At 40.4% G+C, this 18081-nt stretch overlaps 2 long non-coding RNA genes across 2 annotated transcripts in view; one reads left to right on the top strand and one right to left on the bottom strand.

Moving 5' to 3' along the window:
• The first annotated feature begins 412 nt into the window (after positions 1 to 412).
• Positions 413 to 13667, top strand: LOC138370882 (uncharacterized). Its single transcript, XR_011230251.1, has 4 exons — positions 413 to 841; positions 3718 to 3881; positions 5127 to 5225; positions 13569 to 13667. It is a non-coding gene; the product is annotated as an uncharacterized lncRNA (long non-coding RNA).
• Positions 13493 to 18081, bottom strand: part of LOC138370883 (uncharacterized) — a 5596-nt gene continuing 1007 nt past the window's right edge. The window contains exons 1-4 of the long non-coding RNA XR_011230252.1: positions 17619 to 18081; positions 16325 to 16544; positions 14200 to 14275; positions 13493 to 13636 (exon numbers count right to left, since the gene is read on the bottom strand). The exon at positions 17619 to 18081 is cut by the window's right edge and continues 1007 nt beyond it. This is a non-coding gene — a long non-coding RNA (uncharacterized lncRNA). The remainder of the gene's footprint in view (positions 13637 to 14199; positions 14276 to 16324; positions 16545 to 17618) is intronic.

Raw genomic sequence — 18081 nt, 5'->3', positions numbered from 1 at the left:
CTTGGAGTATGTTCAGGAATAAAGTACATTTTCTAATTGATCAGTGAGCTACTGCCACTGCCTTAATATCCATCATACAGCTGATATACATTTAACTCAATACCAAACTAATCCAGATGGAAGTGTTGATATATCTAAAACTAGATTAAAGTAAATTTATGTTTCTATCTTTCTCGAGACGTATAAAAATCTTACGTTTATTAACGATTCTGCGTGAAATAAGCATTGTTCTGAGATGAATATTGCGGATTTCCGGCTCTACGACCGATGAAAAATGCAACTTTCATACAACTACAAATATCTTTAGTTTTACTTTAAATTTTGTCCTGAAAGAGTTTTCATATATAGATCTAGTTTCTGCCGTTCTTCTGGCATAAAAAGACCTTTGGTTTAATAAGTTATTAAGATGTTTTCAACAATATTACTAGGGCGTTCACCGATTCCAACATGGGCGACCCTTTTGGAAACGCATGGAAACGCAACACTTGGGTTGACCCGATTGACAGACTGGTTATATTCCAACAGGGTCTGAGACATTTGCACTGGCGGGCGGCGTTCTTGCCAACTATATGGCTGTTAAGTTGAAAATTGTAACTGTTAAGAGCATTCTATTGTGGTTTTAATATTGAACAATTATACATATACGAAACAGACAAATCTGGTGTCCGAAATAGTAAAAATATTAGTGTGCGATGTGATCAATGTAAGGGGGATATTGGGTGTGCCTCGTATCCCCTACAACAACAAGAAGTTCGAGAGCGATGAGGCCGCCACCTACTAGCTTCAGGATGTCGTCGAATCTAAATCAACAATATACTACCGCCGCTACTTTCTCGAAAACGTAAGTACCTGCCGCTTTACTTCTCTCACCCTGCCTAGCCTGGCCTGGCCTGACCTGGCCTAGCCAGACCTGACCTGGCCTAGCCTTACCTAGCCTAGCCTTACCTAGCCTAGTCTGACCTGGCCTAGCCTTACCCAACACTAATCACCACACGTGACAGCCCAAACGAATCGCAAATAAGTACACGTAACAAGTCATATGCCCGGACACTCTTTCACCTTGGGGACTGAGTGGTAACTATTGTATAGAAGAGCCGGCTCCCTGAGAGTGGTAAGAGGGCGTGATAAGAGGCTAACGTGTGGTCTTGAAGGAAGTCGATAAAGCAGACAATTTTCAAAAGGAAGGGCAGCATTACGAGCAGACAGGAATGGACAGACAGTCGGTTATCCCATAATGTGTAATACGCCCCGCACAGCATGGGTGGAGTGGGGGGGGGGGGGTGTAGCAGGGCACAGTATGGTGATGGTGCGGGTGAAGTACACACCCACTGAATTCCTGCCATCAATAATTGTTTTCATAACCATTAGAACAATGGCATCCCTCCAGCCACCATCCTTCCACTGACCCCCTCCTCTGGTCCTCCACCTCAGACAATAACCCCCCACACCCCCTCTCCCTTCCAGACATCAGCATGTCAAAATCAGTACCATAATGTGTTTAAACTATTTAAACTAAGTCATTGTGTATCTCAAGGTATCTTAATTCATTTGAAAGTGTACATGTGCATTCGTTCATATACTCGCCTAATTGTGCTTGCTGGGGTTGAGCTCTGGCTCTTTAGTTCCACCTCTCAACCGTCAATCAACAGGTGTACAGGTTTCTGAGCCTATTGGGCTCTATCATATCTACACTTGAACCTGTGTATGGAGTCAGCCTCCACCACATCACTTATTAAGCATTCCATTAGATATAATCATATATGATTACACATAATCATAATCATTCCATACACATAATCATATATGTGTACGTCAACGTATACATACATGCGTATATATACCTCATATTAAAATACTGATAAACGAATGACCATGAACAAATTAATTTATAATTGTAGCATTATATATAATTTTAATAGACTAATTACGTGTTTATACATTTGAATGGTCCAGACAGGTGGCCAGCCTTGGACATATACACTTCTGGTAGGCACAATGACCTCATGTTAGACCCTTGATAGATTATGTGAGAGAGAGAGACAGCTGGGGCAGGGAGTGCGTGCCCCAGGGAGATAATCCATGCCCATGCCCCGCCTCGAGGTCAGTTCTCGAGTCACACCAAGAATAACAATCGAGCAAGTTGTCCTGACCAGGATGGGGCATATTAGGGAGGGCTGAGGAATAGGAAGCCTGTCTGATAGGGCTCTTGGCAAGCAGCTCTCCCTCAGTCTACCTATCTATATGGAAGAAATGTATCTAGGCCCTCCTCCCCCCTGCCTATTCTCTCTCCCCCACCTTTCTTCCTTCATTTCCTCCCTCCTTCCCTCCCCCTCACTGGTGAGAGAGTAGGAGTGTGAGAATGGTTAGAGAACTCGTAGTTCTCACGCTCGTGAAATTGTCTGCGACCCTGGAGGAGTAGAGCGGAGGGGGGGGTGAAAGTAGGTGACGATGGAGGAGTAGAGGGGAGCATTATATGCAGTGAACGTAGGTGTCTATGGAAGAGTACATCATAGAGGAGGGTGAAAGGAAGGTGACGATGGAGGAGGAGAAGGGAGGGGGTGTGAAGGTAGGTGATGATGGAGGAGTAGAGGGGAGGAGGGGGGCAAAGGTAGGTGTCTATGGAAGAGTACATCATAGAGGGGGGTGAAGGTAGGTGGCGATGGAGTAGAGCAAAAGGGGTGGGGGTTGAAAGTAATCCTGAGTTTAATTTTTTAGTTATATATAGTGACACCTCGGCTTACAAATGAATATTTATGAACTTTTCGGGTTACGAGCCTAATTTCTTCGAAAAATTTGAATCGGGTTACAAACTTTGCCTCGGGAAAGGAGTTTGTTGATACTGTATACGTATGGGCTGACCTAGCGCGTGGTGGCATGGTGATCGCGCCTCAGTTTACCAGTGTCTCCTGCCTAGTAAGTATCGCGCCTGAATTCTTTGTAAAGCATTACATTTGTTTTGGGATTTTTGGCTATTTGAACATAAAATTTGTTATGATATATCTTGCCATGAGTCCCAAGAAAGCCAGTGGTAAGGTTCAAGCCAAGAAAACACATGTGAGAATGACCATAGAGGAAAAACAAGAGAGCATTCATAAACATCAAAATGGTGCACAGGTTGTTGAACTAGCTAGGCAGTACAACAAATCTATGTCAACAATATGCACTATACTTGCTAAGAAAAAGGACATTATGAGCATTAAAGTGGCAAAAGGCATATCAACAATCCCGAAACAAAGAACACAAACACTTGAGGATGTTAAAAAGTTTTTATTAATTTGGATACACAACAAGGAGTTAGCAGGTGATAGCATTTCAGAGGCCATCATTTGTGAGAAACCAAGGCATTTGCATGAAGACCTTTTAAAGAAAACCCCTGGAACGAGGGGGAAAAGATGAATCAAGTTTGAAAATGTGAAAAGTTTGTGTGACAATAGAGCCTCGTAGAAAACTTTTGCTGTGGTCATTACCTGGTAGAATGCACCCAGGATGGAGTATCAGGGCTATACATCTTTTAAATCATAGAAGTAATAAACATTTCCCATCAACCTTACAAACCATATTAACCTATTTTCATGTATTTCCCCCATGTACATTTTAACAAAGTTACTAAATTGCCTTTATCATTCTGTAAAATTTCAATTACAGTATACTGTATATAATTTTGTTAGTATAAATGGACTGAATATTCTGAAATCACTATTAATTTTACAATTTCAGATTCAAAGGTGGTCTGGACACCCAATTTGGTCAGACAGGTGAAGAGAGCATTTAGGATAGTTCGAAGAGATGAAGATGGTCACAATTGTGTTTGAAGAGGCAAACGCCCCCCTTTGCTCCTGACATTATGTTCAGCCTATTGACCCCTGCACACCTAACACAAGGTAGGTTGAAAACTCCTCCTTCATGTCATTGGTTCATTAGCCAGAAACTTAGGGCCCATGCAGGAATATCCCTAAAAAAAAAAAGTGGCCCCAACAATGCATCCTCCAAGTCTGGAGGATGAGCAGGAGCATTGTCGAGAAGCAGGCCCTTTAGTGTCAAACTTTTCTCTTGCAGATATTTTTTGATGGCAGGGCAAACCACTCTACATCACAGTTTTTCTGCACGTTATATATTTTTTAAAACTCTTGGATTTTCGGAATGATACACGAGCAAGGGTTTAATTTTCAAATCGCCACACAGCACAAGAGTTAGCCTATCCTGACACAAGTTAGCTCAAGTTAGCTTGTGTCCGGGCAGTGACGTCTCCTCTTGGGTAATGTATGTCCTCTTCGGCAATTTTTTCCAGAATAGCCATGTCTCCTCACAATTAAACACTTGTTGTGGAATATATCCATCAATACAGTATCTACAAAATCTTTAAAATCACGAACAAATCTTTCAGCCCCTACTTTGTCTGAGCTGGCACCCTCACCATGCCTCACAACACTATGAATACCACGTCTTTTTTCAAAATTTCTCAAACCATCCCCTACTCACCTTAAACTCTTTCGTATCTGCAAAACTCGTTCTAGGCGTTTTCTTTATAAGATCTTGCATGAAGATTTCATTGTTGACCAAACCACACACTGGAAATTGAATAGACGACGACATTTCGATCCGTCCTGGACCATTATAAAGTCGATTGTGATGAGATGAGGGAAGCAAGAGCATTAAGTAGGCAAGAGCGAGAGGTGAGGAGATGGCAAGTATGTACATATGTACATGAATAAAACATGTACATACTTATACATAACGTGTGTAAATAGTGTAATAAACACAATAACAGTATTTTGGGAGGAGGAATGTTGGCGAGTAATGTGTTGGAGGAGGGAGGGAGGACTGGCAGGGTGTGGCAGCTCACTCATGTTTTTTGGGCTCACCATATCAACATAGTGGATCGTTATGGTGAATACATACGTAGATGGGTATATACAATGTGTGTATATAGTGTAATAACAGCAAAAGCACTGTTTGATTGTAGAATATGTCGCATATATGAGGCCCATAATTTTGAGCATAGCAATGTTCTATACTTTGAATTATATAAATTCCACAAATTACACACTTTTAAATAATATTACAGCAAAAAAAAGGAAGAAATGAATGAGAAACTTCAAAATAATTGCGCAACATTTTATTCGCAGCAACTGCCGTCGCACGGGGTGGCGGGGCCGACAGACCCCCATCGCTCCAACGCTCAGCGCCCATAATTTGCTCAACTTCCCAGCTCCATCGCAGCTAAAGTAAGTCACATACAATATTTTTTGTTTAGTTTCCCCGTGATCAGACTCTGCATTTTAACAATATAAGAAGAGAAAAAAAATTTTTGGAAAGAATTTATTTCTTGTCCACCAGGGTGTTATTTGGAGACAGAGCAGTTCAGTGGTTAACTACTAAATTTTTTTTTCTCCCACACACGCACCCCCCTAGGAAGCAGCCTGTAACAGCTAACTCCCAGATACCTATTTACTGTTAGGTAACAGGGGTCATCCCCTTTTGTACAAAGAATCTGCTAAAGCTTTTAGGGCTAATCTTTGACACTCGTTTGTCTTTGTCACCCCATATTTTTTACGTCCGAGTTGAATGCTCTAAGGCCCTTAACTAACTTTAGGTCATGTCCCATACTTCTTGGGGAGCTAATCGACACTGCTCCTCTCTTTACATTCCTTTCTCGTTCTGTCTAAACTCGATTATGGCCCTGTTTACTCGTCTGCTTCTCCTTCTACCCTTCACCATCTGGACACACTGCATCATACTGGGTTACGGCTCAGCTCTGGTACCTTTCCTTCGACACCTACCCTAAGCCTGTATGTTGAAACTGGCGTCCTGTTTCTACAGGATCGCCATGATCGCTACTGTCTTCTCCACCTTGCACGGTCCTTACAGCACCCTCACTCTTGCTTATGTCATGCCTTGACCTTTACCCATCCTGTGGTTCCTGTTCCCCTTCACCACCTATCTCTTTCTGTACGGTTGTCTCTCTTACAAAATGCTCTTTCAGTTTGTGTTACCAATATTTCCCCTCGTGTCATTCCGTCTTTGCCCCTATGGAGGGGTCCCCGTTCCTAAATTCTGTAATCCTTGACCCACATGACTAAAACTTTTACCCCTCCTACAGTTCTAAATCACCTTTTCCTTGAACACTTTTCTTCACACTTCCACTCTATTTCCGTCTTCACCAATGGGTCTTAAGTCTGCAGACGGTGTAGGCTACTCTGTTGTTTTTCCTGACTGCACCTTTGTGTCTCCTGCCTCCGGAGACTAGCATCTTCATGGCAGAACTTTATGCTATTCTCTATGCTCTTCATCAACTCTTTTCTCGCTGTCAATCCTCCTCTGTGTTTGTAGTTGACACTTGCAGTGCCCTCATGGCTCTAGAATCCTTTAATCCAGTCCATCCTTTGGTAGTTGAAATTCAACATTGGCTGTTTCTTATCTCCAGTAGATTTAAGACAGTGGAATTTCGCTGGATTCCCACCCATATTGGTGTGTTCTTAAATGAGCGTGCGGACACTGCCGCTACGGAAGCTATCCGTACCTGTCCCATCTCCCGTAAAGGTATTCCTTATTATGACTTTTACCCAGTTATTCATTTCCCCATTCTTGCCCATTGTCAGGGTTGTTGGTCTTCTGTTACTGGTAACAAACTGGGTGCTCTTAAGAGTAGTGTGTTCCCGTGGCCTTCCTCCTACCACCGTAACCGGTGGTGGGAAACGGCTCTGGCGAGGTTGTATATTGGTCATACACGTTTAACTCACGGGCACTTAATGGAGCGCTGCCCTGCTTCTTATTGTCCAAACCGTTGTCTCTACATGTCCTGACTTCCAGGACTTACGTGTGTTGCTTCCCGACCATCCTTCACTGTCAATTGTCCCTCGATAAAATTCTTGGTAAATTCAATACCTTTGATATTGTTCGCCGTATGCGTTTTTGTTCTTGTATTGGCGACGTTAGTGATATTTAGCGCACTATGATTATCCCACACATTTGATGGTTTGATAATTACTGTACTGTACAGTACTTTGGTTTGGAATGTATCAAATAAAGTTGTTTCATGTATTCAAATGTGTGAGAAAATCCACTGGGGCTGTGAGATGAAGCGAACCTGTAACAAAGGCATTGCCAGTTGCATACTCTACCACCACTGATGGTAAAAGTCTTACAACTGGATATCTTGTGTGACGGGTTATGGTATCACAGCTATACTGAACCAAGATGGTATGGCTCTCCCTCACATAAATGAAAGAAATGCTGCTATTGGCCTTGCAGTGTGTAAGTTGCAGGTGGAAACAAATGAAAAATATCAAATAAATAATTAAACAATTTACTGAAATAGTAATGAACAAAAATAACACATGACAATACTTGACTATCATGTAATGCAAAGGTGAACAAGTTAGTATGACCTTAAATGCAAAAAATAAACTATAAGCAATGAATAAAAGTATGAAGATATACTGGTGTTCTGAAGACAGCTACCATACCACCATGGCATCAGTCACACGACGTTGGCTGGAAGCGGACGACGGGTTAGAGACACGAAGGTGATCCTAGAGCACTAAGGGAGAGATTGCCTCTCCAGGGAGGCAGCGCTCTTTATATAGTCCGGCGGTGATGACTCATCCAGTGTCAACGCGAGGTGGACATCTGGTCAACTAGCAAACTGCTCGTTGTGGCTGGCGGTGCCTTTGTGTTGAGCTGTACCACTGTCAGTTGAAGGCGGCTAACTGCTTGTTTGTGGGGACAAACTGCCAGTTAACAGTGGCGCCCGGCTTGCCTCTGAGTCGTACCAGGCCGTGCCAGGCCCTGGGGGATGTGGAGAGGTGGCAGGACTGATGACTCTTCTGGGCTGGTGTAGATGTATACTTCCAGTGCAGAGGCATTGAAGGTGAAGGGAAAAGGCAGTTCCACTGCTATGCAGGGGATTCACGTGACACTTGTGAAGCCACAGAAAGTCTGGAGGCCCTACTGAAGCCAGTCCAAGTATTAAATAAAACCCCTGAAGTACGCCGGTGAAGGGTAAAGTGAAGGGTGAAGCAAGACCGTATGCCCCAACTTCAGGCACACACAGAAAATCACGTTTTGGTCCCGCCTCTCAACTGTGTATTTGAAGTTGGGGCGTATGGTGTTGAACTGCTTCAGCCTTCACCCGAGTGCTTGTAGGGCTTACGTAAGACGTTGACTCAAGGAGTGGCCTCAAAACTTGCTGTGATTTATGGGGAAATCCGGTTATAAGTCTTCTACAAAGTCAGTAATATACTGTGGTAGAGTATGCAGCTGCCAGTGCCTTGGGCAAGGGTTTACGTCGCCTCACAGCTCCAGTGGATTTTCTGCTTGGTGTATATCAGGTTGTGATTTTGTGTGTGTACCGTATTGTTATGATCGCCGTTTGATAAGTCCTTTCTGGCCTCAAGAGTCATTGTTACCCACCTAGAAAGATTGCAGATGGCCAAAGCAGTTATTTAAGTTAAGAAGGGACAAGTCTTAAACAGAATTTTGCATAATATTTGACTGTAAAGGGGTAAATTGAGGTAGATTGAAAAACAAAATGGTGAACCGGGCAGGCGGTACTCACAATTAGGCGAGTACACTCGGGAACTTTTAAAGTGCAACCAAACATGCTTTAGGCTCTCACAACAAGAGGTGAGTGGTGGTGGCTCAGGTGCTCAGCCAATCAGAGCACCTAAGGAGGGAGGGCAGGAGTGAGAAGGGGGTGGTATGTGGAAGTTTGGTGACAGTTGTGTGTAGTTTGTTCATCTTCATTGTAAGTTTCATGGCTTGGTGTGCATTTCCCTAGTAAATTTAATTAGGGAAAAATTCAGGTGTTTGATTTTTTAAATCAACTTTTTAAATGTTGAGTTGTTAAAGCCTCAAAGTGCATGGAGTTGATTTGGGAGTATGGCATCCTCATGCTATTGCGTGCTCGCGTGAGGTAGCAAAGGTGATGTAAAGTTGTGGGGTGTACATGCTTGGGACGTCCTCTCTCGGGATGGCTGGTGTTACACCTGTGTGTTTGTCGGTTGTTGAAAAGCCGTCATCCTTTGCTGTTGTGGTATTGATTTTACATTGTTCATCTTGTAATTAATACTGTAGTGCGATATCTAGGGCTACCATTTGTAGGTTTAAAATGTCTAATACAAACAGTTGTCCAATGAGTTTTAATAGGAAATATCATCCACCAAGCACCATTGTACAATTATATTAATTGATAGTATATGGATTGTGCAGAACTGCTTAGAATGATCGTTAACACTTGGCTATATTGGTCATGTCAAATACCTGCACGGTGAATGCTCAAAGACCCTTTCTTTATTCAGTGTTGTCACATACCTCATGGGGGTATGGATAGGCAAACACTCATTCGGTTAAACTTGCCTTGTAGTACTTTCAGAGCGCAGTAATTTGGAATCTGGTTAGCACTTTCCAAATAAATTGACCTTTAAAGTGAATTCCTATTTAGGTTTAAAACATTATACCGAATGAGAAACTCGGATTATATAGCCGAACACCAGAAATGTTGTTATTCAATTTGGTTGCCTAAAGCACATTCAAGGACTACACATTACATGGCATTCCAGGATTCCTCTATACCTTGCCTTATGCTGTAAACATTGCCACAACCCTGTGTTTTATTGATTTAAATGGCCACAGGGAGGCATACAACACTGCAGATTATGATGTCATTAGTTATCCACTGTGCTGACAAGTGGGCTGACTGATGTTCGTTGACACCTGTATCGTGCTTCAATTTAATCACCAGGAGATCACCCTCTCACTAGACTCGTCTGTAGGAAGTACAGTATAGTATCTCAAATTACCTTGGATCATAAATAGAATAAGACTTGGGGGTAGGAGAGGGTTGCAGTGTTTGTCATGGCTCTCAGTTGTTCCTGGTATTAGGCAATTTAGTTCTGGAATCATTTTTGTTGGCCAATGTTAAACTTTTTCGAAAGTAGATGTTTTTCTGAAAGGTATGGGGAGGGGGGAAACCTCTATGCTTGGATACAGTTATCTAAGTGAATACTTAGACTTATACAGTAGAATAACTACCTTCTTTTCCTTAGTCAAAAAGGTTGCTTGTTTATTTCTAGGGACTTGTATTTTCTTTTATTTTTAACTGCAGCAACTTTCAGTGAATGATAGATTCTTACTGAAAGGACCTTTACTTCATTGTTGTTGCTTTATGGTCATCTCATTGTGTACAGGGATTCCGTGAAGCTTTTGGGGTTAGTCTTTGACACTCGTTTGTCTTGGTCAGCCCATATCTCTTGCCTCCGAGTTGAATGCTCTAAGGCCCTTAACCTCCTTAAGGTTTTGTCCCATACTTCTTGGGGAGCGGATAGGCGCACGCTCCTCTATTTGCACTCCTCTCTCGTCCTGTTTAAACTCGATTATGGTTGCCCTGCATACTCTTCTGCTTCTCCTTCTACTCTTCGCCGTCTTGATGCTTTGCACCATACTGGGTTGCGTCTCAGCTCTGGTGGCTTTCGTTTGACTCCTGCCCTTAGTTTGTATGTTGACACTGGCTTTCTCTCTCTTCAGGACTGCCGTGATCGCTACTGTCTTCGCTATCTTGCGCGGTCCTTCCAACATCCTTCCTCTCGCCTCTGTCGTGCATTGACTTTTCCTATTCCTGTGGTTCCTGTTCCTCTTCATTGTCTCCCACTTTCTGTCCAGTTATCTCGCTTACAGGATTCTCTTTCTGTTCATATTTCTAATGTTTCTCCTCGTATTGTTCCTTCATTACCTCCGTGGAGAGTCCCCCTTCCCAAGTTTTGTACGTCCTTGACTTGTATTACTAAAGCCTTTACCCCTCCTACAATTCTGAAAAGCCTCTTCCTTGAGCACTTTTCTTCGCACTCCCACTCTATTTCCATCTTCCCTGATGGGTCTAAGACTGCGGATGGTGTGGGCTACTCTGTTGTTTTTCCTGACCGTACTTACATGTGTCGCCTCCCTTCGGAGGCTAGCGTCTTTACGGCAGAACTTTATGCTATTCTCTATGCTCTTTGTCTCTTGCTTTCTCATTCTCATTCCTCCTTTGTGGTTGTAGTTGATTCTCGTAGTGCCCTCATGGCTCTAGGGTCCTTTAATCCTGTCCATCCGGTGGTCATTGAGATTCAACATTGGCCGTTTCTTATTTCTAGTAAATTTAAATCAGTAGAGTTTTGCTGGGTTCCCAGCCATATTGGTGTTTCAATGAGCGTGCGGATGCTGCCGCTAAGGAAGCTATCCGTTCTTGTCCCATCTCCCGTAAAGGTATTCCTTATTCCGACTTTTATCCTGTTATTCATTCTTCCCCGTTGGCAGGGTTGTTGGTCCTCTGTGGTTGGTAACAAGCTGCGTACTCTCAAACTTAGTGTCCCTGTGGCCTTCCTCCTACCACCGTAACCGGCGGTGGGACACTGCTTTGGCACGGCTGTGGATTGGTCATACCCGCTTAACCCACGGTCACTTAATGGAGCGCCGCCCTGCTCCTTATTGTCCGAATTGCGTTGTCCCTCTTACAGTTGTGCATATCCTTGTTGAATGTCCTGACTTCCAGGACGAGCGTGTGTCTTGCTTTCCGACCGTCCCTCGCAGTCACTTGTCCCTCGATAGAATTCTAGGTGAATCGGATACTTTTGATATCGTTCGCCTTATGCGTTTTTGTTCTCGTATTGGCATTCTTGGTGATATTTAGCGCCCTCTGATTATTTCGCACTTTGATGGTGCTACATGGCCTTCCCGGTTTGGTGCCTTCTTTTGGTAATTACCTTACCTTCATTGTTGTTTCATTTTAATGTGGTAGTTGTGATATGGATTGTTGTGGCTCATGTGCAAGGTCTTGGATTTTTTCTGTTTTATATTAAGAAATTGCCAGTCTTGTTACTATTTGTAGAGTTAGAGATCTGCATTAAGGCCTCAATATTATAATCTTTATTTTTTTTTATAACATGTTATCAGCAATTTTTGTGGTTGGTAATATTTAGATTAATGCCAGTGATGTATATGACAATGGTTAAGACCCCTTGTGGTATGACAGCATTTTTCCCAGTCATTTCTTTAACAAATGAAAGGGTCCTCATAACCATTCTTTTGTCCTTTCTACAATGTACCTGTTTGTTGCTTCTTGGTCTTTCATTTGGTACTTTGGCTATTAAAACAATGGCCTTTGGTAATGTTGCAATTACCATTTCTAAAAAAAATGAGCAGGTTCATTAGACAGGGTTTGTTTTTAGCAAACAAAGTTTTACAAAAAAAATTCCATTCCTTCAGGACCTTGCAGAAATTGAAATAAGTTTATTGAGGTAAAATACACACAAAGGGATGAGGTAGCTCAAGCTATTCTCACCCCGTTCAGTACAACGTGTTAGTACATACATAGACACACATCACAAACAATAAACCTGTTACCAAACATTCTGAGAGATAAACATGTACATTTCCTCCTTCACAAGTAGTATGGTATCAGACGTACACAAATACTTTTATGACCTAGTTATACGGATAATTCAACAAAATATTACAGTCTTGGTGCAAAATTCTTATATCTCTCAAGAATATCATCAACCTTTCCTTTGTGACACATCCAGGCTATTTGCTCAGGAACAGTCCTTATCTCAGTGTTTCTATATACATTATTAAACAGACAATCAAGAACATAATGGGCAAGGGTGTGAGACCTTAACATACCACATAGTTTACACTTCGTGTCATTATCATGAACACCTATCCCATATTCCCAGTAATATTTGTACCAAAGCCTGAGCCACATGTACAGTCACTCCAAGCATTTCTCCTTTTACCATAAGTGAAATGGGCGTTTTGACTCGCATACATGTAGTGTTGCATGGTTAGACTTCTCTCATACATTATCCCTCTCCTCTCCTGCCTGTGCCTGAATATTTCAGATTTTGCTTCTTATTTGTCTCATTGAATGTGAATTCACAATGTCAATTTGTGGTTTTGATGTGGCACGTTGCAGATGTTAGGTCAAACTAATTGACAGTAATCTGTTTTGCCCTTTCAAACTGATGGTTTTAATCTAGGTAAAATATTTCAGAATATCTGACGAGTTTGGCAGACAGATCATTTTAGTAACTTAAATTTAATCAAAGCTCTTAAGACTTTGTGAAAACCATGTTGTATAGATGCTTCAGTGTCACTTTTCAAATGTTTTGTAAATTTAACAATGATCTTTAGTTAATTTAATCATAATTTGTACAAAGCTTAGGTGTTGCATAGCTTTAAATTTACTCTAATATGAAAACTAAAATATTGACTAAAGTTTCTTCCACTTTAATATTTCAGACTAATTTGCAATATTTGTTAGTTTGTAAATTGAATAGGTAGTCCACTTTTACATCTTTTCAATGCATTTTGCATGCACCTATGTAACAAGTTACAAATAGGTGTAAATTTTACCAAGTATTTATTTTCAAAGTAAAAAAATTTCAGATGTTTAAACATTGCATCAATAGTAGTAAACAATTTCCAGCATAATTTCAGGATAAGGTATATAAAGTAGTTTCATTAAAATTGTTTTATTTAATAAGTTTTACATATAGTATTTATAATACATCTAATATTTATTACTGTTTCAGGTTGTGGGACAGATGCTCCTAGATGAATAGAAGATCCAAAAGGCCAAGACAACTCCAGAGACAATCACCTGTAAAAGAAAAATAAACATTAAACAGGGACACTACTTTTATTATCACCAATGCCTAATAATAAGCCCAAAAAATCCTAACATCCTATCTTTTAAGATAGGCTCAGCAAGGCCTATCCCTTCCTCAGATTTTCAGTGCAGAGCTTGTTCCCTGAATGGGTGCATTACATCCACCACTTTAGTGCCATCAACACATTGTACATATGCTTTACTGAAAGCACTGTACAATGCATTCCAGGCACTAAAGATTTTAGATGCATCCACCCATTCAGCAAACAAGCCCTGTAAGAATTAACAATGTCACCATTGTTAAGGGTCCCTAAACCTATGCAAATCTAGTCCATCTATTAGATGGGTAGTAGAGCAAAGCTCTGAAAAAGCCAGGACAGGGAAATCTGCAGGACTGCCTGGTCCCCTTTTATGAAATGGGGTAGGATCAGTACAAACTGCATCATCCCCTGTGGGTTATAACAGTAGGACATGGTTACACACCTATAAATGGACTAGATAAGAGAATTAAGATTAGGTCATTGATATAGCTAAAACATCACATTCAAACTCACCCACTTTTGTAGATTTCCTTTTGCAGAGTAAAGGAGCCTCACTCCAAGCCAGTCCATGCATCATAATCACTTTCACCTGAAAAATATTTCAACATTATTTTCAGATTTAAAGCCAATCTTTCTTTACTTTTCAAATTAGCATTCAGTACTTTACAAATTCATATGGAAATTTCTTTAAGGAATTTACCTTTCCTACATATTCTAGTAGCAGTAGTAGATCTAATTTAGCAATATAAATATATATGGCATCAATTTGCCAAGTTTCAGTAAACGTCATTTGAGAAACTATCCACAACTGCACTTCAATGGCAATTTACATTTATCTTTAGCAAATGCTATATTGTTTAAAAACAAAGTGCTGTAGACAAGCTTAACTTTTGAAGGGGGGCCAACATTTTCATTGCCATCAAACCACATCAAAGATGCTCTGAGCTAACTTCCCCTAGTAATTAGTGAATGGTGGCCAGTAACTCTAGTAGGAACTTTACTGCCATTAGAATCCATGCAGAACGTGTGCACTTCTGCTGTATCTGCCAGTTTGCTAGAAATTGAAATTGGCATACTTGCCCTCTTGTACCATGTTACTCAACCATAACATAACCACCACACCACCCATTCTTCTAAAATAACATCCCATATGATAAAAACTTCTGCTTTTAATAAATATTTCTAACTTTAATATTAGTTGGCTTGCATGGTGTTAATCATTCCTTTGGCAGAACTGTAGCTAAATTGTTCCCACAAAACATTTAATCCATTAACAGTACTGTATCAGGTTCATAAAGAAATTTATAATAAAGACCAAGTGTGGTCATAAGTGCTGCAGATGGGGGAGATAGAACCTTACACCTGCAGAAGTGTGGTGATAACTAGAGAGAATATGGCCTTGTATAGTTGCCAGTGTAAAAATATTACTAAATTTAGTAACACATTGTCTTGGTAGGTTGGGTTAATTATGAATTTTCAGACTAAAAAGCTTGGTACATAATTCAACAGAATAAATTTGTTCCCCTAGTAGTAAGCAGTGGTTGCAAAAGAATAATTTGTATATATAAATTTTGTATTGCTTTTATTCATATGTTATACATGGTTTTTAAATTAAAGTTTGTTTGCAATGTTCCAGAAAATTGTTCATAAATAAAGTTGTTGGAAAATAAAAATTGTATAGGATGTCTACTTGAAATGACTATAGCTTTGTTTGTAATTAATAAAGATAGGACAACAAGATACTTAGTGTGCCATTTAAAACAGCAACTGTTAAACTGGTGGTACAGGTATGAACAAAATAACATCACTATGCAAATAACTTTTTAGTAATATTTACTGTTCACATGACAGGTTGTGGAAGGTCCTGGCAACAAAGAGCTGCAGGAAAATACTTGCAGATCTACAGTCTGTGTTGTGTACATTGGAATTAGAGGGTAGAAGTTAATTGCTAAAAACCTATTAAATATTAGGGTATGGAAGTCTAGGCTTAGGCTAGTGGGTACCATATCTGCAAGTTTAGTCCTTTCAGGAATGTATTGAATAGAATGGTATGTTGAAATTGTGAAAATTGTAATGTGGGGCATTAGATCTTAAACAGCATAGTTGAGGGCATTTTATTAATAATTTTAATGAAATATAAATCTTTAGTCAACATTAAATGTGTTAAATAAGCTTTAATCTATAAATGTATAACACTTAAGGGTAATCATGAGTCAAATAAAGTTAATGGCAGGAAAAGTTTTTTTCTAAGTGATGGTATTTTTCCCTTGAAAGTAAAAAAAATATTCAATGTCTACTTTAGCTTGGTTTTAAATTTATATAGTTTTCCAGAATGTGGTTTGGAAAGTCCAGAAGTCCCTCTGTCAGTTGGAAGAGGGAATTGCTTAAACAGAATCAGGCAAGTTGTAGTAAAGGTTAATCTGATTAGATTTGCATAAAAGTAAAAAAATAGTAACTTAATTAACTATGTAAGGGGGAGATTCTGAATAGCAAGTCCCAATAGGCACTGCCACTGGCTTATGGCAAAAGATTTTGTAGCAATAGAACTAAGCCACACTTTCTCCCCCACCCCCTTCCTCCCAACTGTTCAGTGTCAAAAAGGAGGGGGGGGGGGGTGTCCATTTACTGTACCACTTACATTTTAGTGTGGGCTTCATCCACTATTCTGATGTTAGCTGGAACATTTGTGCCAGCTGCTGGTTTGAAAGGGAGGCATACCATGTGCCAATTCAGGAAGCTTTCCACGTTCCTCACTGCATGTCAGCTCAGGACCTCACTACATGTTGGGAGGCAGTTGAAGACTAACCAATCAACATCCCAGGCTGGAGAGCAGTACCAGCCAAGGGAGAATTTGCCACCTGCAAAAAATTTAATACTCTTAACAATCTACACCATCTATCATCTTTACCTAGCCCCCAAACCTTACATTTGTCAGCATTAAACTGCATCTGGTAGTCTTAACCATTTCAAAACTATATAGGGCATCGGTATTTTTTATTTGCCAATTCTGCAACTATTGCAGTCTAAACCATAATCTTGCCAATAACAGAGGTCCAAGGAGAGCTTTTAGGCACTACTTACAACACTTCTCCCATCTTAACCCCATTTATACTAATTTCCTTTGGTATAGCCATGATCTAATCAACTTCAGTCAGCATTCCCAATGATCCGAGCCCCTATCAATTTTGCGCCACTATCAAAATCTCTGCTGAAGTCAAGGTACACAAAATCACAAACCTTATCACTATTTCCTCAACTATGCAACCTAATCCATGAACATTTAGTAATAAAACTAAACGATTCATGTATCTAGTCATGTTTCTTAAAAAAAAAGAGTAGAGAAATGGCACTCGCAATGTTAGATTCTAGTAACTTCTCACAATAGACTAAGCTAATTGGTCACCAACTTAAGCGTTAAAGTTAACTCAAACTTTTCCTTTAAAACTTGCTATATTAGGAACTTTCCACGACCGGCCTTTACCCGACATAATTAAATAGGGTAAAAACGGTATATTAAATGCAGTAAAACTACGGTAAATTCAATATGATAAACTTGCATTCTTTAAGCATGGGCTGCATAGTAAGTGAACTAAACTAAATGTTAAGCACCCTGGCAAACCACTTCGTTCTATTCAATTTCTTTATTTAATCACTTTGTCCGGCTAGAATTTTTAGATTAGATTAAAGGAACACCCTCCCTGGTAACGGCTGAACTAGTTAACCAAATACATATATTTAGGTAAAATACTTTCATAAAACCCGTCTACTTCCCCCACCAGTAGATTTGTTCAGGTAAAGGCATAATGTAATGTTCCACTTTAGTAAATAAAGACTAAAAAAAAACACTACCCCATCTGTGTAGTTACCGGTTACCTGACATTCTACGCTTAAAATAACCCATCTATTCCCCATAATTGTTCGTTATAACTTACCTCTCACCCGCTGGTCGAGTACACAGCAGTATATATCCTCCTCCATCACTCACCGCGTGGATACTATTTCATTCTGGCCGCAAATTGTCTCAAATCACCTACGTTGTCCATAAACATATATAGAAGAGCAACTGACCGTAACACCCGTATAGCAATCATCACATAACGTGGGAACATTAGTAGTACTGCTGTCAAAACATAGATGGCGCCAGAACAAACGGTAATTCCTATGGACTCGGATACAAGACACTCTGTACATTGACAACATCGCACACTAATATTTTTACCACTTCGGACACCAGCTTTAGACGTTTCGCATATGTGTACGTGTTCCATATTAAAACGACAATATAATGCTATTAACAATTAAAATCTTCTATTTAACAGCCATATAGTTATTAAATGAAGTTTAGTGATGTAATAGACATAATCCGGAGTTGGTAAGGACGCCGCCCGCCAGCGT

This window comes from Procambarus clarkii, chromosome 33 (genome assembly GCF_040958095.1).
Source record: "Procambarus clarkii isolate CNS0578487 chromosome 33, FALCON_Pclarkii_2.0, whole genome shotgun sequence".
Classification (NCBI taxonomy): Eukaryota; Metazoa; Arthropoda; class Malacostraca; order Decapoda; family Cambaridae; genus Procambarus; species Procambarus clarkii.
Note: the sequence above shows the minus strand (reverse complement) of the source record. Positions and strands in the feature narration are given on the sequence as shown.